Consider the following 17,491-nt stretch of genomic DNA (forward strand, 5'->3'; position numbering starts at 1 on the left):
TTGTGATATCTTAAAGACTAATGGCACAAACTGTTGCAGAAAACCCTGAGCACATGTGGTTTCACAACTCTCAGCCAGTTGTAAGCATTTTTTTTTACCTGCATTGATAAACAAAAGAAAATACTCTGAGCATACACTTTTATTGTTTTTACTCATTTCCTGCCTTGGGCCAGTCCACAACTTTATCTTAACCTACTTACCGTATTTTTTGCTCTATAAGACTCACTTTTTCCCTCCTAAAAAGTAAGGGGAAATGTGTGTGGGTCTTATGGAGTGAATGCAGGCTGCGCAGCTATCCCAGAAGCCAGAACAGCAAGAGGGATTGCTGCTTTCACTGCACAGTGGTCCCTCTTGCTGTTCTGGCTTCTGAGATTCAGAATAATTTTTTTCTTGTTTTCCTCCTCCAAAAACTAGGTGCGTCTTGTGGTCTGGTGCGTCTTATAGAGCGATAAATACGGTGCCTCACTTGGCTGTTGTGAATATATAGAAAGAAGTATAAAATGGCTGCAAAGGGGAATTTAGTGCTTGTATCATAGAAATCAAATTTAATTCCTTTAAACAGACTAATGCACCTTTGTTTTTGAAGGGACTTGCTTTAATCCACATCACCCCACAAATCAGTACAGCTTCAGGGTTTCAAACAACTTCAATCTGGCCTGATTATGGCTTTGAAAGGCTGATGGAAATATATCCTAAAGGTAAAAACATAGACAGCTTGTCCCTCAGAATGAAGAACACAGAGAGAAGGCAAGTCTGAAATCGAGAAAGCAGAATCCCAATGCCAGAAATGGAAGCTGACATCAAAAGTATGATATGTGGGATCCAATTATTTTGAGGTTGTTGTTTTTTTAATGAAACCTAGCTGGATGGACAGATACCAGTCTCTGGACAGTACCTAGCTGGGTGGACAGAGCAGCCAAAGTATCCAAAATAATGCTTTTAATTGGTGCATAGTTCTCCTAACTGCCATTTCTGAAATTTGTATGAAGTAAAGTTCAGGTTGACTTTTTAAAAAAAGATAACATTAAATTCACCTCTTTGTTTGCATGTCTTATTAATCTTTTCCCATTCCAAACAGGAATTTTCTGATGTTGACCTTCTGCCTGCCTTTTCCTCCCTTGCTCTTTAAGCCACGAAATAGCAAATCTCATAAATATTCACCATTACCATTCCGATTATTTCAAAACATTTTTGATTAGTGTTTACCTTTGCTTCAAAGGAGACATGCAGCTAATTTCAGTGTCATCCTAATCTTCAAGTGGAGCAGTTTTAATGTACTTTGCATTAATGTGTTTAAATCCAAAATTAAAACCAGACTGTCAAGCTCAGTGTAATGGAGGGAAATGTATTTTAGCTTCATGATTTTCCTCTTTTCTTTTTCTGAAAAGCACAGTTTGTGTGCTTTTGGAGTTCTAATAATTTCAAAAGATTGGTTTCAAAGAACTGACATATTGATAGTTTGCATTAAAATGATACATTAAAGCTGGAACTAGCTGCAGGAATATGAATGATATTCATCTTCCACATAAACACCATCTAACAAAAAGAACTGAATGGATTTATAAGTAACTTGTGCTTTCCTTGGATAAATATAGGCAACTTCACTCATGAGCTCAGGTGTTGTTTATTTATTGACAGATATGCCATCTCAGTCCTACAGAAACTAAAGACAACCATTCTGAGCACTCAGTTTAGCAGTTCAACAAGAATTTTAGGTTCCGTCACAGACTTTGAGGGAAAAGCTTCTTTCCTTTCCCCTGCCATGGAGATGTTTATTTATCACCCTGCCATGATGGAGTGGTAAAAAAACCAAGCCATCCTCTCCACCTTAGCAAAGTGCCTCCTCAAACTGAGATTTATCTCAACAGCAGCAGCGTTAAGAGGTTTTGTTACAATGTATGTAACATGCAGAGCTTTTTTAGCCGGTACTTGCCGGAACTCACTTCCAGCACCTCTCAGGTGGGCGCCATTGCCATTATAAGAGAACAAAGGAGGTGTTCGATGTGAGTTGCGGCACCTCTTTTCCTAGACAGGGGTCAGCAACCTTTTTTAACCATGTGCTGGTCCACCGCCCCTCAGACCATGTGGTGGGCTGGACTATATTTTGAAGAAGAAAAATGAATGAATTCCTATGCCCCACAAATAACCCAGAGATGCATTTTAAATAAAAGGGCACATTCTACTCATGTAAAAACACGCTGATTCTTGGACCGGATTTAGAAGGCAATTGGGCCACGTGCGGTCCACGGGCCTTAGGTTTCCTACCCCTGTCCTAGAAAAATAGCCCTGGTAACATGTATTTAAGAATTTCACACGGTACATTGTTGATTTTGATTTGGCTTTTAATTGATTTCACCTTGTTATCGGGGGTGGGTGAGTAATTGTTTTGTTTTCCTTTTTAAATTTTTTTACCATGTATTTTATTCTATGAGCCACCTAGCGATGTTATGATGAAGGGTGGTATATAAATCTTAACAACAACAACATCAACAACAGCACAACAATCTTCTTCTTTGGCGATCACTCATAGCCGAGTAAGATTGTCTTCCATAAACGTAGTTTTAAAAGTGAGTCTGTGCATTTTTATGCATGTCTACTCAGAAGGAAGTCCCACTGAGTTCAATAAGACTTACACCCAGCAAGTGAGATTTATACCAGGACTTGACAGCAATAAGCTCTACCACCAAGGATAAGGCAGGAGCTGCTCTGCAACCTGCCTCTCATCTGTAGGACTTTCCTCCATGGCTGGAGGAACAGGTACATAATCTGGGGGATGCTCTTGGATCCATCTCTGTTATTTCAGGCGCAGGTGGTCTTGGTGAAAGGGGAGCCTTTACTTGATTGTCAATTGTGTGAAGGGCAATGAGCAAAAAGGACTTTGTTGTTTTAGGTATTGACATACATTTGCACATATATTATTTCCTTTTCTTTTGGGGATGCTATTAGTGCTGAAAAATCACAGAAGACAAGGATGCAATTTGCTTGGAGAAGAATGGCTGTGACAAGGCCAATAGATTATGAGTGCAATAAGTGAATATTAGCTCAGACTGAATTTATGTTTAATGGGGTTGAACAGAGGAACTGTGAATTGAAAGATAAAGAAGGTAAACTCCTTTGCAAAGAAAATGCAAAATACATTTATCAAATAATATTGTATCTTTATCAGCAGTAGACAAACGTTCCCTTTCAGATGAAAGGAAAGCAGCAACCAACTTACCTGGTGCTGAAATGATAGCAAAAACTTTTTTTTTATTCTCCATGCATATGGACAGTTTTACTTGTTTTTAAATATATAATAAAGGTATATTAAACAATTCACAATAAATCCCAGATTGAGTAACTCCCATTAAAGCCCAGATCGAGTGGCTCCTTTTCTGCAGAGATCATGCAAATAGCCAGTTGCAAGTCATCTGGGATCCTAATAAAGCAAGTGAACATAGACTTGCAGGCCAGTCAGCTTAGGTTTAATTAGCTTTCTTTTTCATGTTTGTCAGTTGATCCCTTTTAAAGGCGCTGGGTATCAGCATTATAATGCACATGTATCTAAAGCAGCTCACTGGTGGGGTGGAACCGCTATGCTAACCTTCCAGCAGATGGGTTCCTGGGAGGCAAGGTGGTGGGGAGGTCAGTGCGGTGCAAACATACCAGCAGAGCCAATCCTGTGCTGCTGCTAGCACATTTGCACTGTGCTGAGCTCCTTACCACCTCGCATTAAGCAACAGTGATCCACCTGCCAGGAAGGCAGTGTAGTGGGCTCCAAACCCACCCAAGTAAGCCATTTATGTCTGCGTGCCTATTCCAAAGAATATAGAGATTACTTATAAGCAATTTAAAGACAGGTGAGATAGAGTGCTAGGTTAAGGATAGCAGATTTCCCCCCCAATGCACCTGGTGACACTTTTCAACTTCCTACTACATAGATGGATCTTGTCAGGGGACTGATTTGTATTCCGGGGACTGTCCCTGGGAAATAGGGATGTATGGTAACCTTATGCTAGGTACAGTTGCAGAGCGCAAACTTCACATGGAGCAGGTCCTTGGTTCAATTCCAAGTATCACTACTTAAGAGATTGCAGCTCTGTCTCAGACCCTATAGAGGCAATTTTCAATCTGGGTAGGCAATACTAGGCTATAGAGACATGGTCTATATTCCAGTCCATTTTTACTCAGAAGAGTTTTGCCCAACACTAAGGACAATCTCTTAATTAAACATACTTATGACACTTTGATGGATTAATATTTATGTTAGGAATAATGGATTCAGTGCATTGTGTAAATGCCATCTCCCACACACATTTGAGGAAACCAGGAACACCTCAATTGATGGTTCCTCAGTCTGCAGCAGAGCTGAGTACCTTTATGACTTACTGTACTTCAACCTTCCCCCAATGCGGTGCCATTCAGATGTTTGATTCTAACTCTCATTGGCCCAAGTCAACACGGCTACTGGTCAGGGATGATGAGAATTTTGGTCAAATGATATCTGGCAGGTACCAGGTTGAGGAATCCTGCCTCACTAACAGGTAACACACACACGTTCATGGGAGTTGCGTGACTATGTAGTTTGCAATAGTGAAATGAAATATAACTGGGAAAATGAACAACAGTTTAGACCAGTGGGATCTAATGAGATTTTCTCTACAAGAAAGTCTCTACCATGCCAGCAAGCTTTTCTTTAAGTCAAGGGTGTCCATCTTGATTGCACCATATTGATACAATAATCTTGACGGTAGATTGATTTCTTAGAAGGGATGTGTTCATTAGGGACATTTCTTTGAAACAAGCATATCACTAGATGTTTCAGCATGTTCTCCAGAGGAGATGTATCCACAGTATTGAACAACACTGTCAGTATCGAGTCACCGAAACAGAAAGAGATGGACTGTAGTCCAACAAGCCCACTGATGCATACACAGGGCACTTAATGTTCACAGTCAAGTCTCTGTGTGTGTTTTAAGGAACAGGTTCAAATAAAGATTTATGTCAGGTGGTGATTCAGTCTTTGGCTGGAGAGACTGCTTGTTTCCGTGTATAAGATGATGCTTTTAGCTAAAAAAAAAGGCAAAAAAGGGGTGTCGTCTTATACATGGATAGTGAATGCAGAGGGGGGACGTGTGATTAATGGCAGCAGCAAGCAGGAGATTGGCAGCGGCGATTGGACGGGTGATTGGTGGGTGCAGCAAGGCCTGCTTGCGATTGGCTGTGGCTGTGGCAATTGGGCAGACAATTGGCGGCTGCGGCAAGGTGTGCGATTGGCAGTGGCTGTGGCAAGCAATCGGCAGTGGTGGGCAGGCGAGTGAGTGACTGGCGGAAGTGACCTCCCCCACCCCACCCCCCAAAAGCTAAACAACTTAATATCTTAATTTTGGATTAAAAATAAAAAAGGAGTCCTCTTATACATGGGGTTGTCTTATACACGGAAAAATACTATATATACTGGAAAAAGAGCGAGCGAGAGAGAGAGAGCCTCATTCAATGTAGTATAAACATGATCTGCTTTTGCCATGTCGACATCTATGATCAGATAATTATTTGTAACATTTCAGCCACTTGTGGTTTTGCTTACAGTAATTTATTCCTTAAACATTTCCTTCTTTTTGCTCGAGTATCCAAATGTATATAACAGGCAGTTTAGCCTAATTAAAAAGCTTTCAAGTATTAAAGAGTATCTACAGCGCAGCATATTAATAAAAAAAAATGTGGTCAATGATTGTAAAAATAAAATAAAAGTTTAGTCATTGTAATTTAAAACAATATTTGAACATAAGCTGTTTCTCCTGTGAGACCTATATAATGAATGTGTCTTAAGTGGCCTGGATAATTTAAATACCAGCAATACCATCCTTAGTTATGCAAGTTAAACATATAACTTGAATGAATCAGATGAAATTGAGCATACAAAAATGTAGGCTGAATAATAAAACGTTCAGACGGCCAGGTCTAAAATATGACCCTTAAATTGTACAAGAAAGTATATTTAGTGTTGCAATGGGATGCTTTCTCGAGTAGATTTTTGATGATGTAGAAGTGCTTACTGGGTCTACTATAATGCAGGTTGTAGAAAGGGAAACCTGAAGTGGTGGCAGTTTAAGGATTTATGTCTTGCTCTGCCATATTTAAATACATTAAACTGGATAATTTAAAAATGATGGATTGTACCCAGTCTTATTTTTTATTGAGTTATGTAAAAGGCTCAGTAAGACAGAAACAATAAAGAGTTGATTGTATATACCATATTTTTCGCTCTATAAGACGCAACAGACCATAAGATGCACCTAGTTTTTGGAGGAGGAAAACAAGAAAAAATATATTCTGAATCTCAGAAGCCAGAACAACAAGAGGGATTGCTGTGCAGCGAAAGCAGCAATCCCTCTTGCTGTTCTGGCTTCTGGGATAGCTGCACAGCCTGCATTCACTCCATAAGATGCACACACATTTCCCCTTACTTTTTAGGAGGGAAAAAGTGAGTCTTATAAAGCAAAAAATATGGTATATATTAGCAGTGGCAAGAATACTTTCTGCAGCAGAATGGAGACAACACAAAAGTATTGCTAGGAGAGGCATGGAATTTGTGCTAATGGCTGAAATTGACATGTCATTTGAAGGCAGAAGAACAAAGACAACAGCAGAACAATTTTGCATTGAAATGGAAGACGTTTATTGACTATTACAGAAGAAATATATTCCTTCCTCAGTCAAAAAGCAGTTTTCTCTTATGCTTACAGTATCTTATTTGGAAATTTTATATCCCACTTTTCACCATCTAGGCCTCAAAGTGGCTTACAATGTCAAAAAGATACAACATTATAAAAAATAATTAATTAAACCTAAAACAATTAAATCACAGAAACTTAAAATCTCAAACGATTACACAAGAACATGGTAGCATTTTTAGAATATCAGACATTTTATTGTTTTATTTAATAAAATAATCAGGTGCCCTCAACTCAGCAGAGAGGGTGCCTGTCTGGCTTCTGTTGGAAGCGAGTTTTACCAAACTGGGCTTTCTGTGCCATATCCTGTACTATTTGAGAAGGGGCCCAACTCTCAGGGGCAGATAGAAGTCATAAGGGGAAGGGGTCATATGTAAGAGTGGTGAAAAACAGTGTCCTATCTTGTGTGAATGGAACGGCTAAGGCAAAGCACACTGTTAGATCCAGCTTTTTACCTTTGCTATTGGATATTCAAATATTTGCATAGCACATACAGAAACTCTCTCAGCCTTTTGCTGTGGAATAAGTTCCATACCATTTTCCAATGGCAGCAAATGACAACTAAACACTTTAAATTATTCATCACCTAATTTGCAAATTATTGCAAGAGATTCTTTGCCAGAAAACCGTAAGTCCCTCTCAGTCTCTGGGAAAGAGAGAAATAATTCCCTTTTTATATAGTATATAGACATGTGATAATGAAAATTCTCTTACTTCACGACAGGATATTCAGAGCAAGCTCTTGGCTGATCTAGAAATCAAGGTTAAATCATGCATATGTATAAGTTTTATACAATTTTTGATGTTCCCTTTCTATTTTATTTATCATAAGGGAATTATATTAAAACTGAGGTACAATATCAAAGACAAATGCCATTCAATTTGGATGAAAGATTGAGGTTGTAGTTGAACTCACTGGGGCCTAATTCTGGGCTGCTGGGCTGCATTGCTATAGCTACAGAGATAGTCTGTTACCTTCTTCCTTTAATCTAAGCATATATGTGTGGAAGGGAACCTTACTATGAATATGGGCACATACCAGTACCCAACAAAATCATGATTCTTACTGGAAATATAAAATGAGGCACCCTATACAGAAACACCCCAAAGTCAAAATAGCCCTGATGAAAAATGCATTCATTCAAATACGTCAGGAATTTTCTCTCCTCTTCTCTGCATTTGATTCATTTCACATTTCAATGAAAAACTACCTAATTCACACTTCTTGAAAAAATGTGAACTGGAAAAAATATTTTTTTATTAAAAAAAATTTGCACATCTCTGGATATTGTGATACAGTTCCCAAATGAAATTATATGTACCAAAATTACATATATTAGGAAAATATGTAATGTACACAAAGCTACATAAAATATCCATTAAATTATATTAAGTAAAGGTAAAGGGACCCCTGACCATTAGGTCCAGTCGTGGCCAATTCTGGGCTTGCGGCGCTCATGTTGCTTTATTGGCCGAGGGAGCCGGCGTACAGCTTCCGGATCATGTGGCCAGCATGACTAAGCAGCTTCTGGCAAACCAGAGCAGCACACAGAAATGCCGTTTACCTTCCCACCGGAGTGGTACCTATTTATCTACTTGCACTTTGACGTGCTTTCGAACTGCTAGGTTGGCAGGAGCAGGGACCGAGCAATGGGAGCTCACCCCATCGCAGGGATTCGAACCGCCGACTTTCTGATCGGTAAGTCCTAGGTTCTGTGGTTTAACCCACAGCGCCACCCGCGTCCCTTTAAATTATATTGGTAGGTTTAAAATAAATAAATCATGAACTGATGCAAAAATGTAGTGGGTTGAATGTAAGAGTAGAAAAATGAGAAACTCTGAGAAATTGAAAATGACAAATTTTTCCATCTCTACTTTAACTTCAGTGTGAAAATCTGCAATGGACTTTATTGAAAAGTTAAACTCAGGAGGGGGGGGGGGAACCCCTTCAAGTTTTGATAGGGAAATACTTCAGGAGAGAAAGAAAGCCATAGCGTCTAATGAAATGAATGATAAGGTTGCAGGTGTTTCTTGGTTTATTCATATTCTCTCCCAGCATTTTCTTCACAAGGAAAAACAAGTATAATTGGCCCATTGTCACCCAATTTGTTCATGGAAGTATCTCTTTGACAGGTTTGGTTCACTGCAAATTCTTTCTCACATCACCCACTTAAAATGAAAAGCAGGACCATTTCTTACAAAATGTCACAATCACATTTCAGATTTGAAGAGAAAGAGCTCGATAATAAATAATAATAATTTATAATAATAATAATTTATTATTTATACCCCACCCATCTGGCTGGGCCTCCCCAGCCACTCCGGGCGGCTTCCATAGAAACCAAAAATACACTAAAATATCACACGTTAAAAACTTCCCTGAACAGGGCTGCCTTAAGATATCTTCTGAATGTCAGGTAGTTGTTTATCGCTTTGACATCTCGTGGGAGGGCGTTCCACAGGGCGGGCACCACTACCGAGAAGGCCCTCTGACTGGTTCCCTGTAGCTTTGCTTCTCGCAATGAGGGAACCGCCAGAAGGCCCTCAGCGCTGAACCTCAGCGTCCGGGCAGAACGATGGGGGTGGAGACGCTCCTTCAGGTATACTGGACTGAGGCCGTTTAGGACTTTAAAGGTCAGCACCAACACTTTGAATTGTGCTCGGAAACGTACTGGGAGCCAATGTAGGTCTTTCAAGACCGGTGTTATATGGTCTCGGCGGCCGCCCCCAGTCACCAGTCTAGCTGCCGCATTCTGGATTAGTTGTTGTTTCCGAGTCACCTTCAAAGGTAGTCCCACGTAGAGCGCATTGCAGTAGTCCAAGCGGGAGATAACCAGAGCATGCACCACTCTGGTGAGACAGTCCGCAGGCAGATAGGGTCTCAGCCTACGTACCAGATGGAGCTGGTAAACAGCTGCCCTGGACACAGATTTGACCTGTAAATGTACTCTTGGATGGAAGTGAAACTTTTCTGAGCCTCCTACCACAGTTCTTTCATTCCCAGGGAATCCCTTTTTATCTTGGAATCTGACTTCATAAAAATATGTTATTTTATTCAAATACCCACCAAAACACCCACAAACCACATCTGTGAGAGCAATTTGCATTTACTAATGATGTAGCCTTAAGATTACCATTAATGTGCAGCATGTATAAAGGATGTAATCGTTTTCATTAACGCTTGCTAAACGGCCTCATAATTACCGTCTTTGTCAAAAAGCCATTTCTCATGGATTATATTTGGCTGCCCATAAGGAGTAATATATTGTGGACTGCAATAATTATGAAGATATTTGTACGTGAATTAATGAAGATTGTGACATAAACTGTGAACTTCGTCTAATAGGGTGACATTTTTTTTAAAAAAAACCATTTTGTAGACCATCTTTCATCCAAACAGTTTTAAAACAGCTTAAAATATAATTCCTCTTAGAGCAAGGGAAAAGGGAAACTACTTCTTTGTTTGAAATGTTGTATGAAAATAGGTTTCATTTAGGCTTCCGGTTACTTTGAACCATATCTGGTGTTGGGTCAAAATTACCTTGGGCGTGTGAGTGATGGGTTGGTTCCTAGCCATGTTATGCTATAGAAGTGTATGTTCTACATGACCCTCCAGTACTGTGGAAGATGTCATATCATTACAGTGGTACCTCAGGTTAAGTACTTAATTCGTTCTGGAGGTCCGTACTTAACCTGAAACTGTTCTTAACCTGAAGCACCACTTTAGCTAATGGGGCCTCCTGCTGCTTCCGTGCCGCCAGAGCCCGATTTCTGTTCTCATCCTGAAGCAAAGTTCTTAACCTGAAGCTATTTCTGGGTTAGCAGTGTCTGTAACCTGAAGCGTATGTAACCTGAAGCGTATGTAACCCAAGGTACCACTGTATTTCGTTCACTTGCGAGTCTGGTACCCATAGGACTACATCTGCCATGATTTCTATTATCCACAACAGATATTGTATATTATTAGAGTTTTAGATCATCATAACACAAAATGCCCCAAGGAACAATGGGGGCAGAGCCATATATATCTTAATGCATACGGCTCATGACAACCATTTGTGCTCTGGCAACATCTTTTTCTCCAGGCATGGAAAAGTGAATTGTGCCACTGGGTGAGAAATGCTGTAATTAGCCATTGTGGTAGGGAGGGGTGGTGTAGAGTTAGAGATAATGCTCTTGAAAATTATAGTACCATTTAAATAATTAAACTTGCTGCAAAGATATATGCCAAGATTTTAGTGACAAAGACTCAAGATTTATAGACAAATTAATGCACAGGGACCAACTTGAATTCATGAGGCGTAGAATAATTGCAGACTGGTTAAGGCAGGTTTTTCTCTGAATGCAAATTACTCGTGAACTGATATGGAGATCTCAACATGGCAAATTCCATCAACACCTTAGAAGGGCCAGGGTTTTTTGGTTGCCTGTTTTTAAAGCTTAAAAACAGAAGAAGCTTTTGTTGCTGCTGCTTTTGTTTGGCATGGCCTAGTGATGAAATCACACACATTCAGTGCCTTACATCTTAATGTTTTAGCTATAAACAACTACACATACCTATAAAATTTATTCACTGCAACACTGATGAGATTCCTTCAGTATGAAACTTCTAGTATGTGAACTTTCAGTCAACCATTTATTAGCTACCTATACGAAGAAGAAAATAAATAAGGATATATTTTACAAACTCAACCAACTTAAATCCAACAGGTCCCATACTCACTCTAGACCCATTGAAATGGATGAGAGCATGCTTCTCCAGCCTTCTAGACCAAGTCATGCAGTTCCCATCACTTTGGAGTACAAATTTAGTAGCAGTCTGAACAACTTCCTTCCTAATTAACATTTGACCACTCATCGTGGTCCCCAAAGATGCTATGAGTATACCTTCCCTGGGATACATGCATTAACTGTGCTGGGCAGCCTGTCAATCAATGCCATCTGGCTGCAATCATTTTCTCCTGTTTATCATTTGAACATCATCATCATATGTTTAAATTAGAATTGGTTGAAAATGACCTATTTAATCACTCTATTTAAAAAAGAGAAAGGAAAGGGGGAAATGGCAAAGTCTAGTGCGCTGATACAACAGGAGGCTATTTACCTGGAATTAATTAACAAGCACGGCACTATATTTTGTGTTCTTCATATGAAACAGGTTCTGATTGAGAGCTTTCAGGGGCATCTAGTTGGCATCCATGAGAAAAGGATGCTGGACTAGATCATCTCACTACAAAAAAGTAATTGTCATCTGGTCATCTCACTACAAAAAAGTAATTGCCTTCAATATGCTATTAACAATTGGTTTTCATTATTCATGCTGATACATACTAGGAACAATTTGACTGTGGTTAGATGTATCCCTGCCATATTCATGGAGCTGGTCTCTGACTTCAGTTGATTGATTGGCATATCATACCACAGCTATCGGGATGTGATATAGTACCTGGCAAAAAAGTATTAATTTAATCAAATGCAAGCCATGGAAAATTAATCAGTGGTATGGGAACCAGCAACAACCTTACTTGGCTACAAGTGGTCACCAAAGAAGAAGAAGATGAGACTTTCTTTTTAATATATTTACATGCTTCTCAGGACAACGTTGGTTCACACGATCCTCCTAGTGCTTTACAAACTGGGTTGAAGTGCTTATGGAGAGCATGAAATCTGTGTTAAATTGGCTGTTTGTTTAGCACTTGGGGGATGCGGGTGGCGCTGTGGGTTAAACCACAGAGCCTAGGACTTGCCAATCAGAAGGTTCGAATCCCTGTGATGGTGTGAGCTCCTGTTGCTCGGTCACTGCTCCTGCCAACCTAGCAGTTCGAAAGCACATCAAAGTGCAAGTAGATAAATAGGTGGGAAGGTAAACAGCGTTTCCGTGCACTGCTCTGGTTCGCCAGAAGTGGCTTCGTCATGCTGGCCACATGACCCGGAAGCTGTACGCTGGCTCCCTCGGCCAATAAAGCGAGATGAGCACCGCAATCCCAGAGTCGGTCACGACTGGACCTAATGGTCAGGGGTCCCTTTACCATTACCTTAGCACTTGGGGGGGGGGTGAGCAAGTTTACATGGCACTCTGACACTGTCATGGTGATCCCATCTTCTGCATGCCTAATGAAGGAAGGAAAGGACCAACTTTGCTGCAGTTTTGATGCTCACCACAGGATGCCAACTCAATGTGTTATGTGCCAGAGGCTCATGCAAATAAACCCCAAATTACCACATAAAAGGAAAGGAGTGACTGAATCTAGTTATGAGGCTTAGCAATGCATGATTGGCTCCTATCAAGACTTTGGCTTCTCTGCAGTTCTGGACAACTGAGTACAACATCTTTGAGAAGAAATTGGACTAAACTAAAAACAAATCTGGGTGTTTCATCTCTTCAGAGGCATAGCAGATGAGATTGAACTGTAAAAGGCCAAGGAATCAATGCCTGGGCATATGGCAGTTTCAGGCAGATTAGAGGGACCTGATGCCTGAAGTAAAAGCTGAACATTTGGGGAAGTACATGAACATTGGCTATCAAGAATGAGTCAGCAAGATAAATGCTACCTTTGAGAACTGGGCAAGTAGTGCAATGTAGGAACATATATTTGCTTTACTTATATGTACAGGAAAAATGATGACATACCAGACCCAAAGAGGAATGCTTGTGTAGCTAGCAATTGGTAGCTTTAGCAGATTGCCTCCTAGTGTGCACAAAACAATATTATTTCTCATCTTAAGCGAGATATAGAGTTTAGCCTTCCCTCCTGGGAAGACCCCACATGATTGTAAATAAATGCTAGATTACAAAATGGTTGACACGGGAGGCTGAACCAGAAAAATAGAAAGGTGCAGCAATGACTTCAGCTGTTTAACCCCCTCTTAGAATTATATCATTGGCAATGTAAAGGCATGTCTTAAAAGACCTGGGAACATAGACCTAGCACAAAAAACCTGCCCCTCATTTATTTTGATATGGGAATTTTGGTTCTCAACACTGGTTAATGAGTGCAAAGAGACTTTCAGAACAGGCAGAGAAGCTACTGCAGCTGGCTAATTCCAGCAAATAACTCTCACACTAATTAACTAGTTGTGTGACCAGAGTAACAGAACATAGGAATATAGGAAGCTGAGTTTGACTTGGCCAGATCCTTGGCCCATCTAGTTTAGCACTGTTGATACTTCAAGAAGAAGTCCTTCCCAGCTCCATATGAAGATGCCAATAATTGAATGTGGTATCTTTTGCTCACAAAACATGTGCTCCACCACTGAGTCATGCCCTTTACCCATTATGTTGAAAGGGGACAGCCGGGTGAGATATCCCCTTTCACATAATGTACAAGTTGTGACTTTTCTATATCTGAAAGAAGAACCGTGATCTTTGAGTTTTCTCTTCCAAGGTTGTTCTGCTCACTTGAGTAGCTTAGTTTACATGATTTGTGGAACTTAGCTAACTGAAAGATCACCCATTTTGCATGTGCCTAATTGAACCTCAACACCCTTTTTCGTTGCCCTGCTCCAGGTGTTCCTGTCAAGGGGTGGCTACCAAATAGAGGGTTGTTGTTTTTTGGTAGTGACACTCTGACTGTAGAATAGCCTCCCCAGTGCAGCTCACCTGGCACTTTCTCTATGGTCTTATTGGTACCAAGTACAGTGGTACCTTGGATCTCAAACACCTTGGAACTCAAGCAACTTGGAACCCAAACACTGCAAACCCGGAAATAAGTGTTCCGGTTCACAAACTTTTTTCAGAAGCCGAACGTGCTCCGTTTTGAGTGCCACGCTTCTGTTTTGAGTGTTACACTGGGCTCCTGGTCACGCTCCCTCAAAATAATGCTCCTGGGGCCACAGCACTCCCAACCCCCCAACACTATGCCACTGTTGATGGGTGTTCTTGATTATACTGATAGTAGGAGTGGAAATAATAATAATAATAATAATAGTTGTGTGTTGAACCCTCATTATTGAGTGGGCAGAACAACCCAAACAATAGGAAGCCAGTGTAATTCTGCCAGTGTAATCTACCTCTGTTCCAAACTCCTAACAGGAGAGAGGCCACTGCTGGATGAAACAGCCTGAGCCTAGCAGAGGGAATGCAAGCCTTTAAAATATAGACTTCCACCACCTTTTTTGCAACTATAACTTTTGCTGGATTGACTCAGCTGAACAGAGTGTGGAACTAGAGTAAGTTCTCCCCCGGCCCCCATCCTGCTATGTCTCTACTGTTCCCTCCAATACTTCCTGGTCTTGGCTGAGCCAGAATGAAGCACTTATTCCAGTGTAGCTCCGGCTGAGATACTTCTGATTGAGCTTGACACCTAGCACAAAGACCCTCATCCCAGGGAATTTTGGGTTTGGATTTCTCTCTCTCTCTCTCTCTCTCTCTCTCTCTCTCTCTCTCAATATCTCTCTCTCTCTCTCTCTCTCTCTCTCTCTCTCTCTCTCTCTCTCTCTTTTATTTCCCCCCCCCCCCAGGTCTATAATAGGCCTTCAGGAGGGTTTTCCCTAATCTAAGGGATGCAAAAGAGCATAGGTGCTGGGTCCAGGGGGCCCTGGGTGCTCTAGCACCCACAAAATTCCCTCTGAGGTGGCTAGGCACCTACAAAGTTTGGCATCTGAAGTCAGCATGCCTGAATGACTTCAGTATGCCTGGCGGCATGCACAGGGCATTCTGACATCACTTGCGCACACAGCCGGGTGTGCTTATGTCGCACGCGCACGCCCCGTGGTGTGTGCGGCCCCAGGCAACCGCTGTTGTGGGGGCAAGCTGGCACCACTGCAAAAGTGTATGCTTCTCCTGGAGGCTAGGCAGAGGGAAAGAGCACCATTAATACAGCACACATGCCAGCTCTGAATACATCTCGATGTTCACTGCAGCAGTGATATAACTCTTGAGCTCCCACTCAAAAGCAATTAGAAGCCAGTTTTTCAGGATCTGCCCACGTGTCCTTTAGTAAATGACTTGGTCTTTTCAAAGTGAAATGCATAAGGTTCCACCCCCTCCCCCTGTGCATTAAAAAAAAAAACTTGGTCCATTGTCTGAAAGGAAAGGAAACAAATAGGTGCCCCCCCTTCTTCTCCTTTAAAAAAGAAAAAGAATCATGATCTATGGTGTGCTTTGTTCATGACAATGGACTGTGAAAGATTTATGTCAGCGTGTTCTCGAAAAATATGTAATATACTTAAACGCGTATGGATCTAATTTGTGATCTGTTTCTTTCTGTGTGTGGATGTTCTCACAGGCTCAGTGGCAGAAACTTTAAGCAATGCCCTTCTGGTAAACGTCCTTGCTGATTGTGTTGAAACTCACCTATCCTGACCTATGAATCATCCTTAGAAGAGACTCATTATGATGCCAGAACCCTCTTTTTAAGCTTTGTTTTCCTAGGGCTAGTCTACTTTTGAAGCCAAAAATACATTTCTCTGTTTAGCAATAAATTATCAGGACAATATTTCTCATTTACGCTAACAGTTATTCGTTTTCATATTTATGAATATTGGCTTGGGATCTAATCACCTGAATAGTCTTCTTCTGAGTTCCATATACTGGGCCTCTCAGATGATGATGGTGGTGATGATGAATTGTTATTACATAACATAGATAGAAACATAATACTTTATGTATGTGATAGTGCTTCCTAGACTACGAAAGGTCTTGCCACAATGAATCATTAAGTGTTTATCCAGTGGTGGTACAAATGCAAAACGCTTTGTGCACCCATCTTTTCTTCCTCCAGGAGTCCTTTTAAACAGGGCACACTGTATGACATGGAACTCTGTTGTTGTTTAGTCGTTTAGTCGTGTCCGACTCTTCGTGACCCCATGGACCAGAGCATGCCAGGCACTTCTGTCTTCCACTGCCTCCCGCAGTTTGATCAAACTCATGCTGGTAAGCTTCGAGAACAGTGTCCAACCATCTCGTCCTCTGTCGTCCCCTTCTCCTTGTGCCCTCCATCTTTCCCAACATCAGGGTCTTTTCCAGGGAGTCTTCTCTTCTCATGAGGTGGCCAAAGTATTGGAGCCTCAGCTTCAGGATCTGTCCTTCCAGTGAGCACTCAGGGCTGATTTCCTTCAGAATGGAGAGGTTTGATCTTCTTGACATGGAACTCTAGTTGGCTTGAAATCAGGTGGAAGAGGAGCAAAAATCTGGGCAGATGTTTTCAGTCAATTAAAATTAACTGGACATTATGTGGTACTTTTCTTCATTTCTCTCAGTAGGAGTTAACATGTTAAGGATGAGGAACCTGCAGTCCTCCATATGTTTTTGGAATACAGCTCCCTCCATCATTGGTCATGGAGGCAGGGGCTGATGGGAGCTGCATTTCACCAACATCTGGAAGGTCACATGTTTCCCATTCCCAATCTCAACTGATAGACCTTCATTAGATCATTAGATCTGGTCCAGCTTTCTCCATATTAATACCTGCCTAGAAACACGTTCTGCTCTCCCTATTATTTGTCACTAGTGCTGTGTGGCAAAATGATCTAGCATTTTTTTAACCATTCTCCATCAATTAATGGGAAAGGAAGTTGCATCCACAAATGAGGGCGAGAAAATAGCTGGAATTGTCATAAGTGGGGCTATTGTTGTGTCTACCTTATCTCAATGTCATCATGTGATGTGACAGTCATTTCTTTTATTCTGAAAATCATCTTTCTGGTAGTTTGCATTCCACAACCTTCTTGGATGCTCTGTCCTGTAAGTTCAAGGAGGTGAGCAGGCGGTAAACTATGCTCCTCACAGCTGCTCATTGGTAATTGTTTTACTCTGAAGTCTTTTTCCTTTTAAAGGA

General features: G+C 41.0%; 1 long non-coding RNA gene across 1 annotated transcript in view; it reads right to left on the reverse strand.

The window, feature by feature from the left end:
* Positions 1-409: 409 nt before the first annotated feature.
* The window catches only part of LOC310825745, an 835,366-nt gene continuing 818,284 nt past the window's right edge, over positions 410-17,491 (reverse strand). The window contains exon 3 of the long non-coding RNA XR_014555509.1: positions 410-461. This is a non-coding gene — a long non-coding RNA (uncharacterized lncRNA). The remainder of the gene's footprint in view (positions 462-17,491) is intronic.

Source organism: Podarcis gaigeae (assembly GCF_964106915.1).
Source record: "Podarcis gaigeae genome assembly, chromosome: 10".
NCBI lineage: Eukaryota > Metazoa > Chordata > Lepidosauria > Squamata > Lacertidae > Podarcis > Podarcis gaigeae.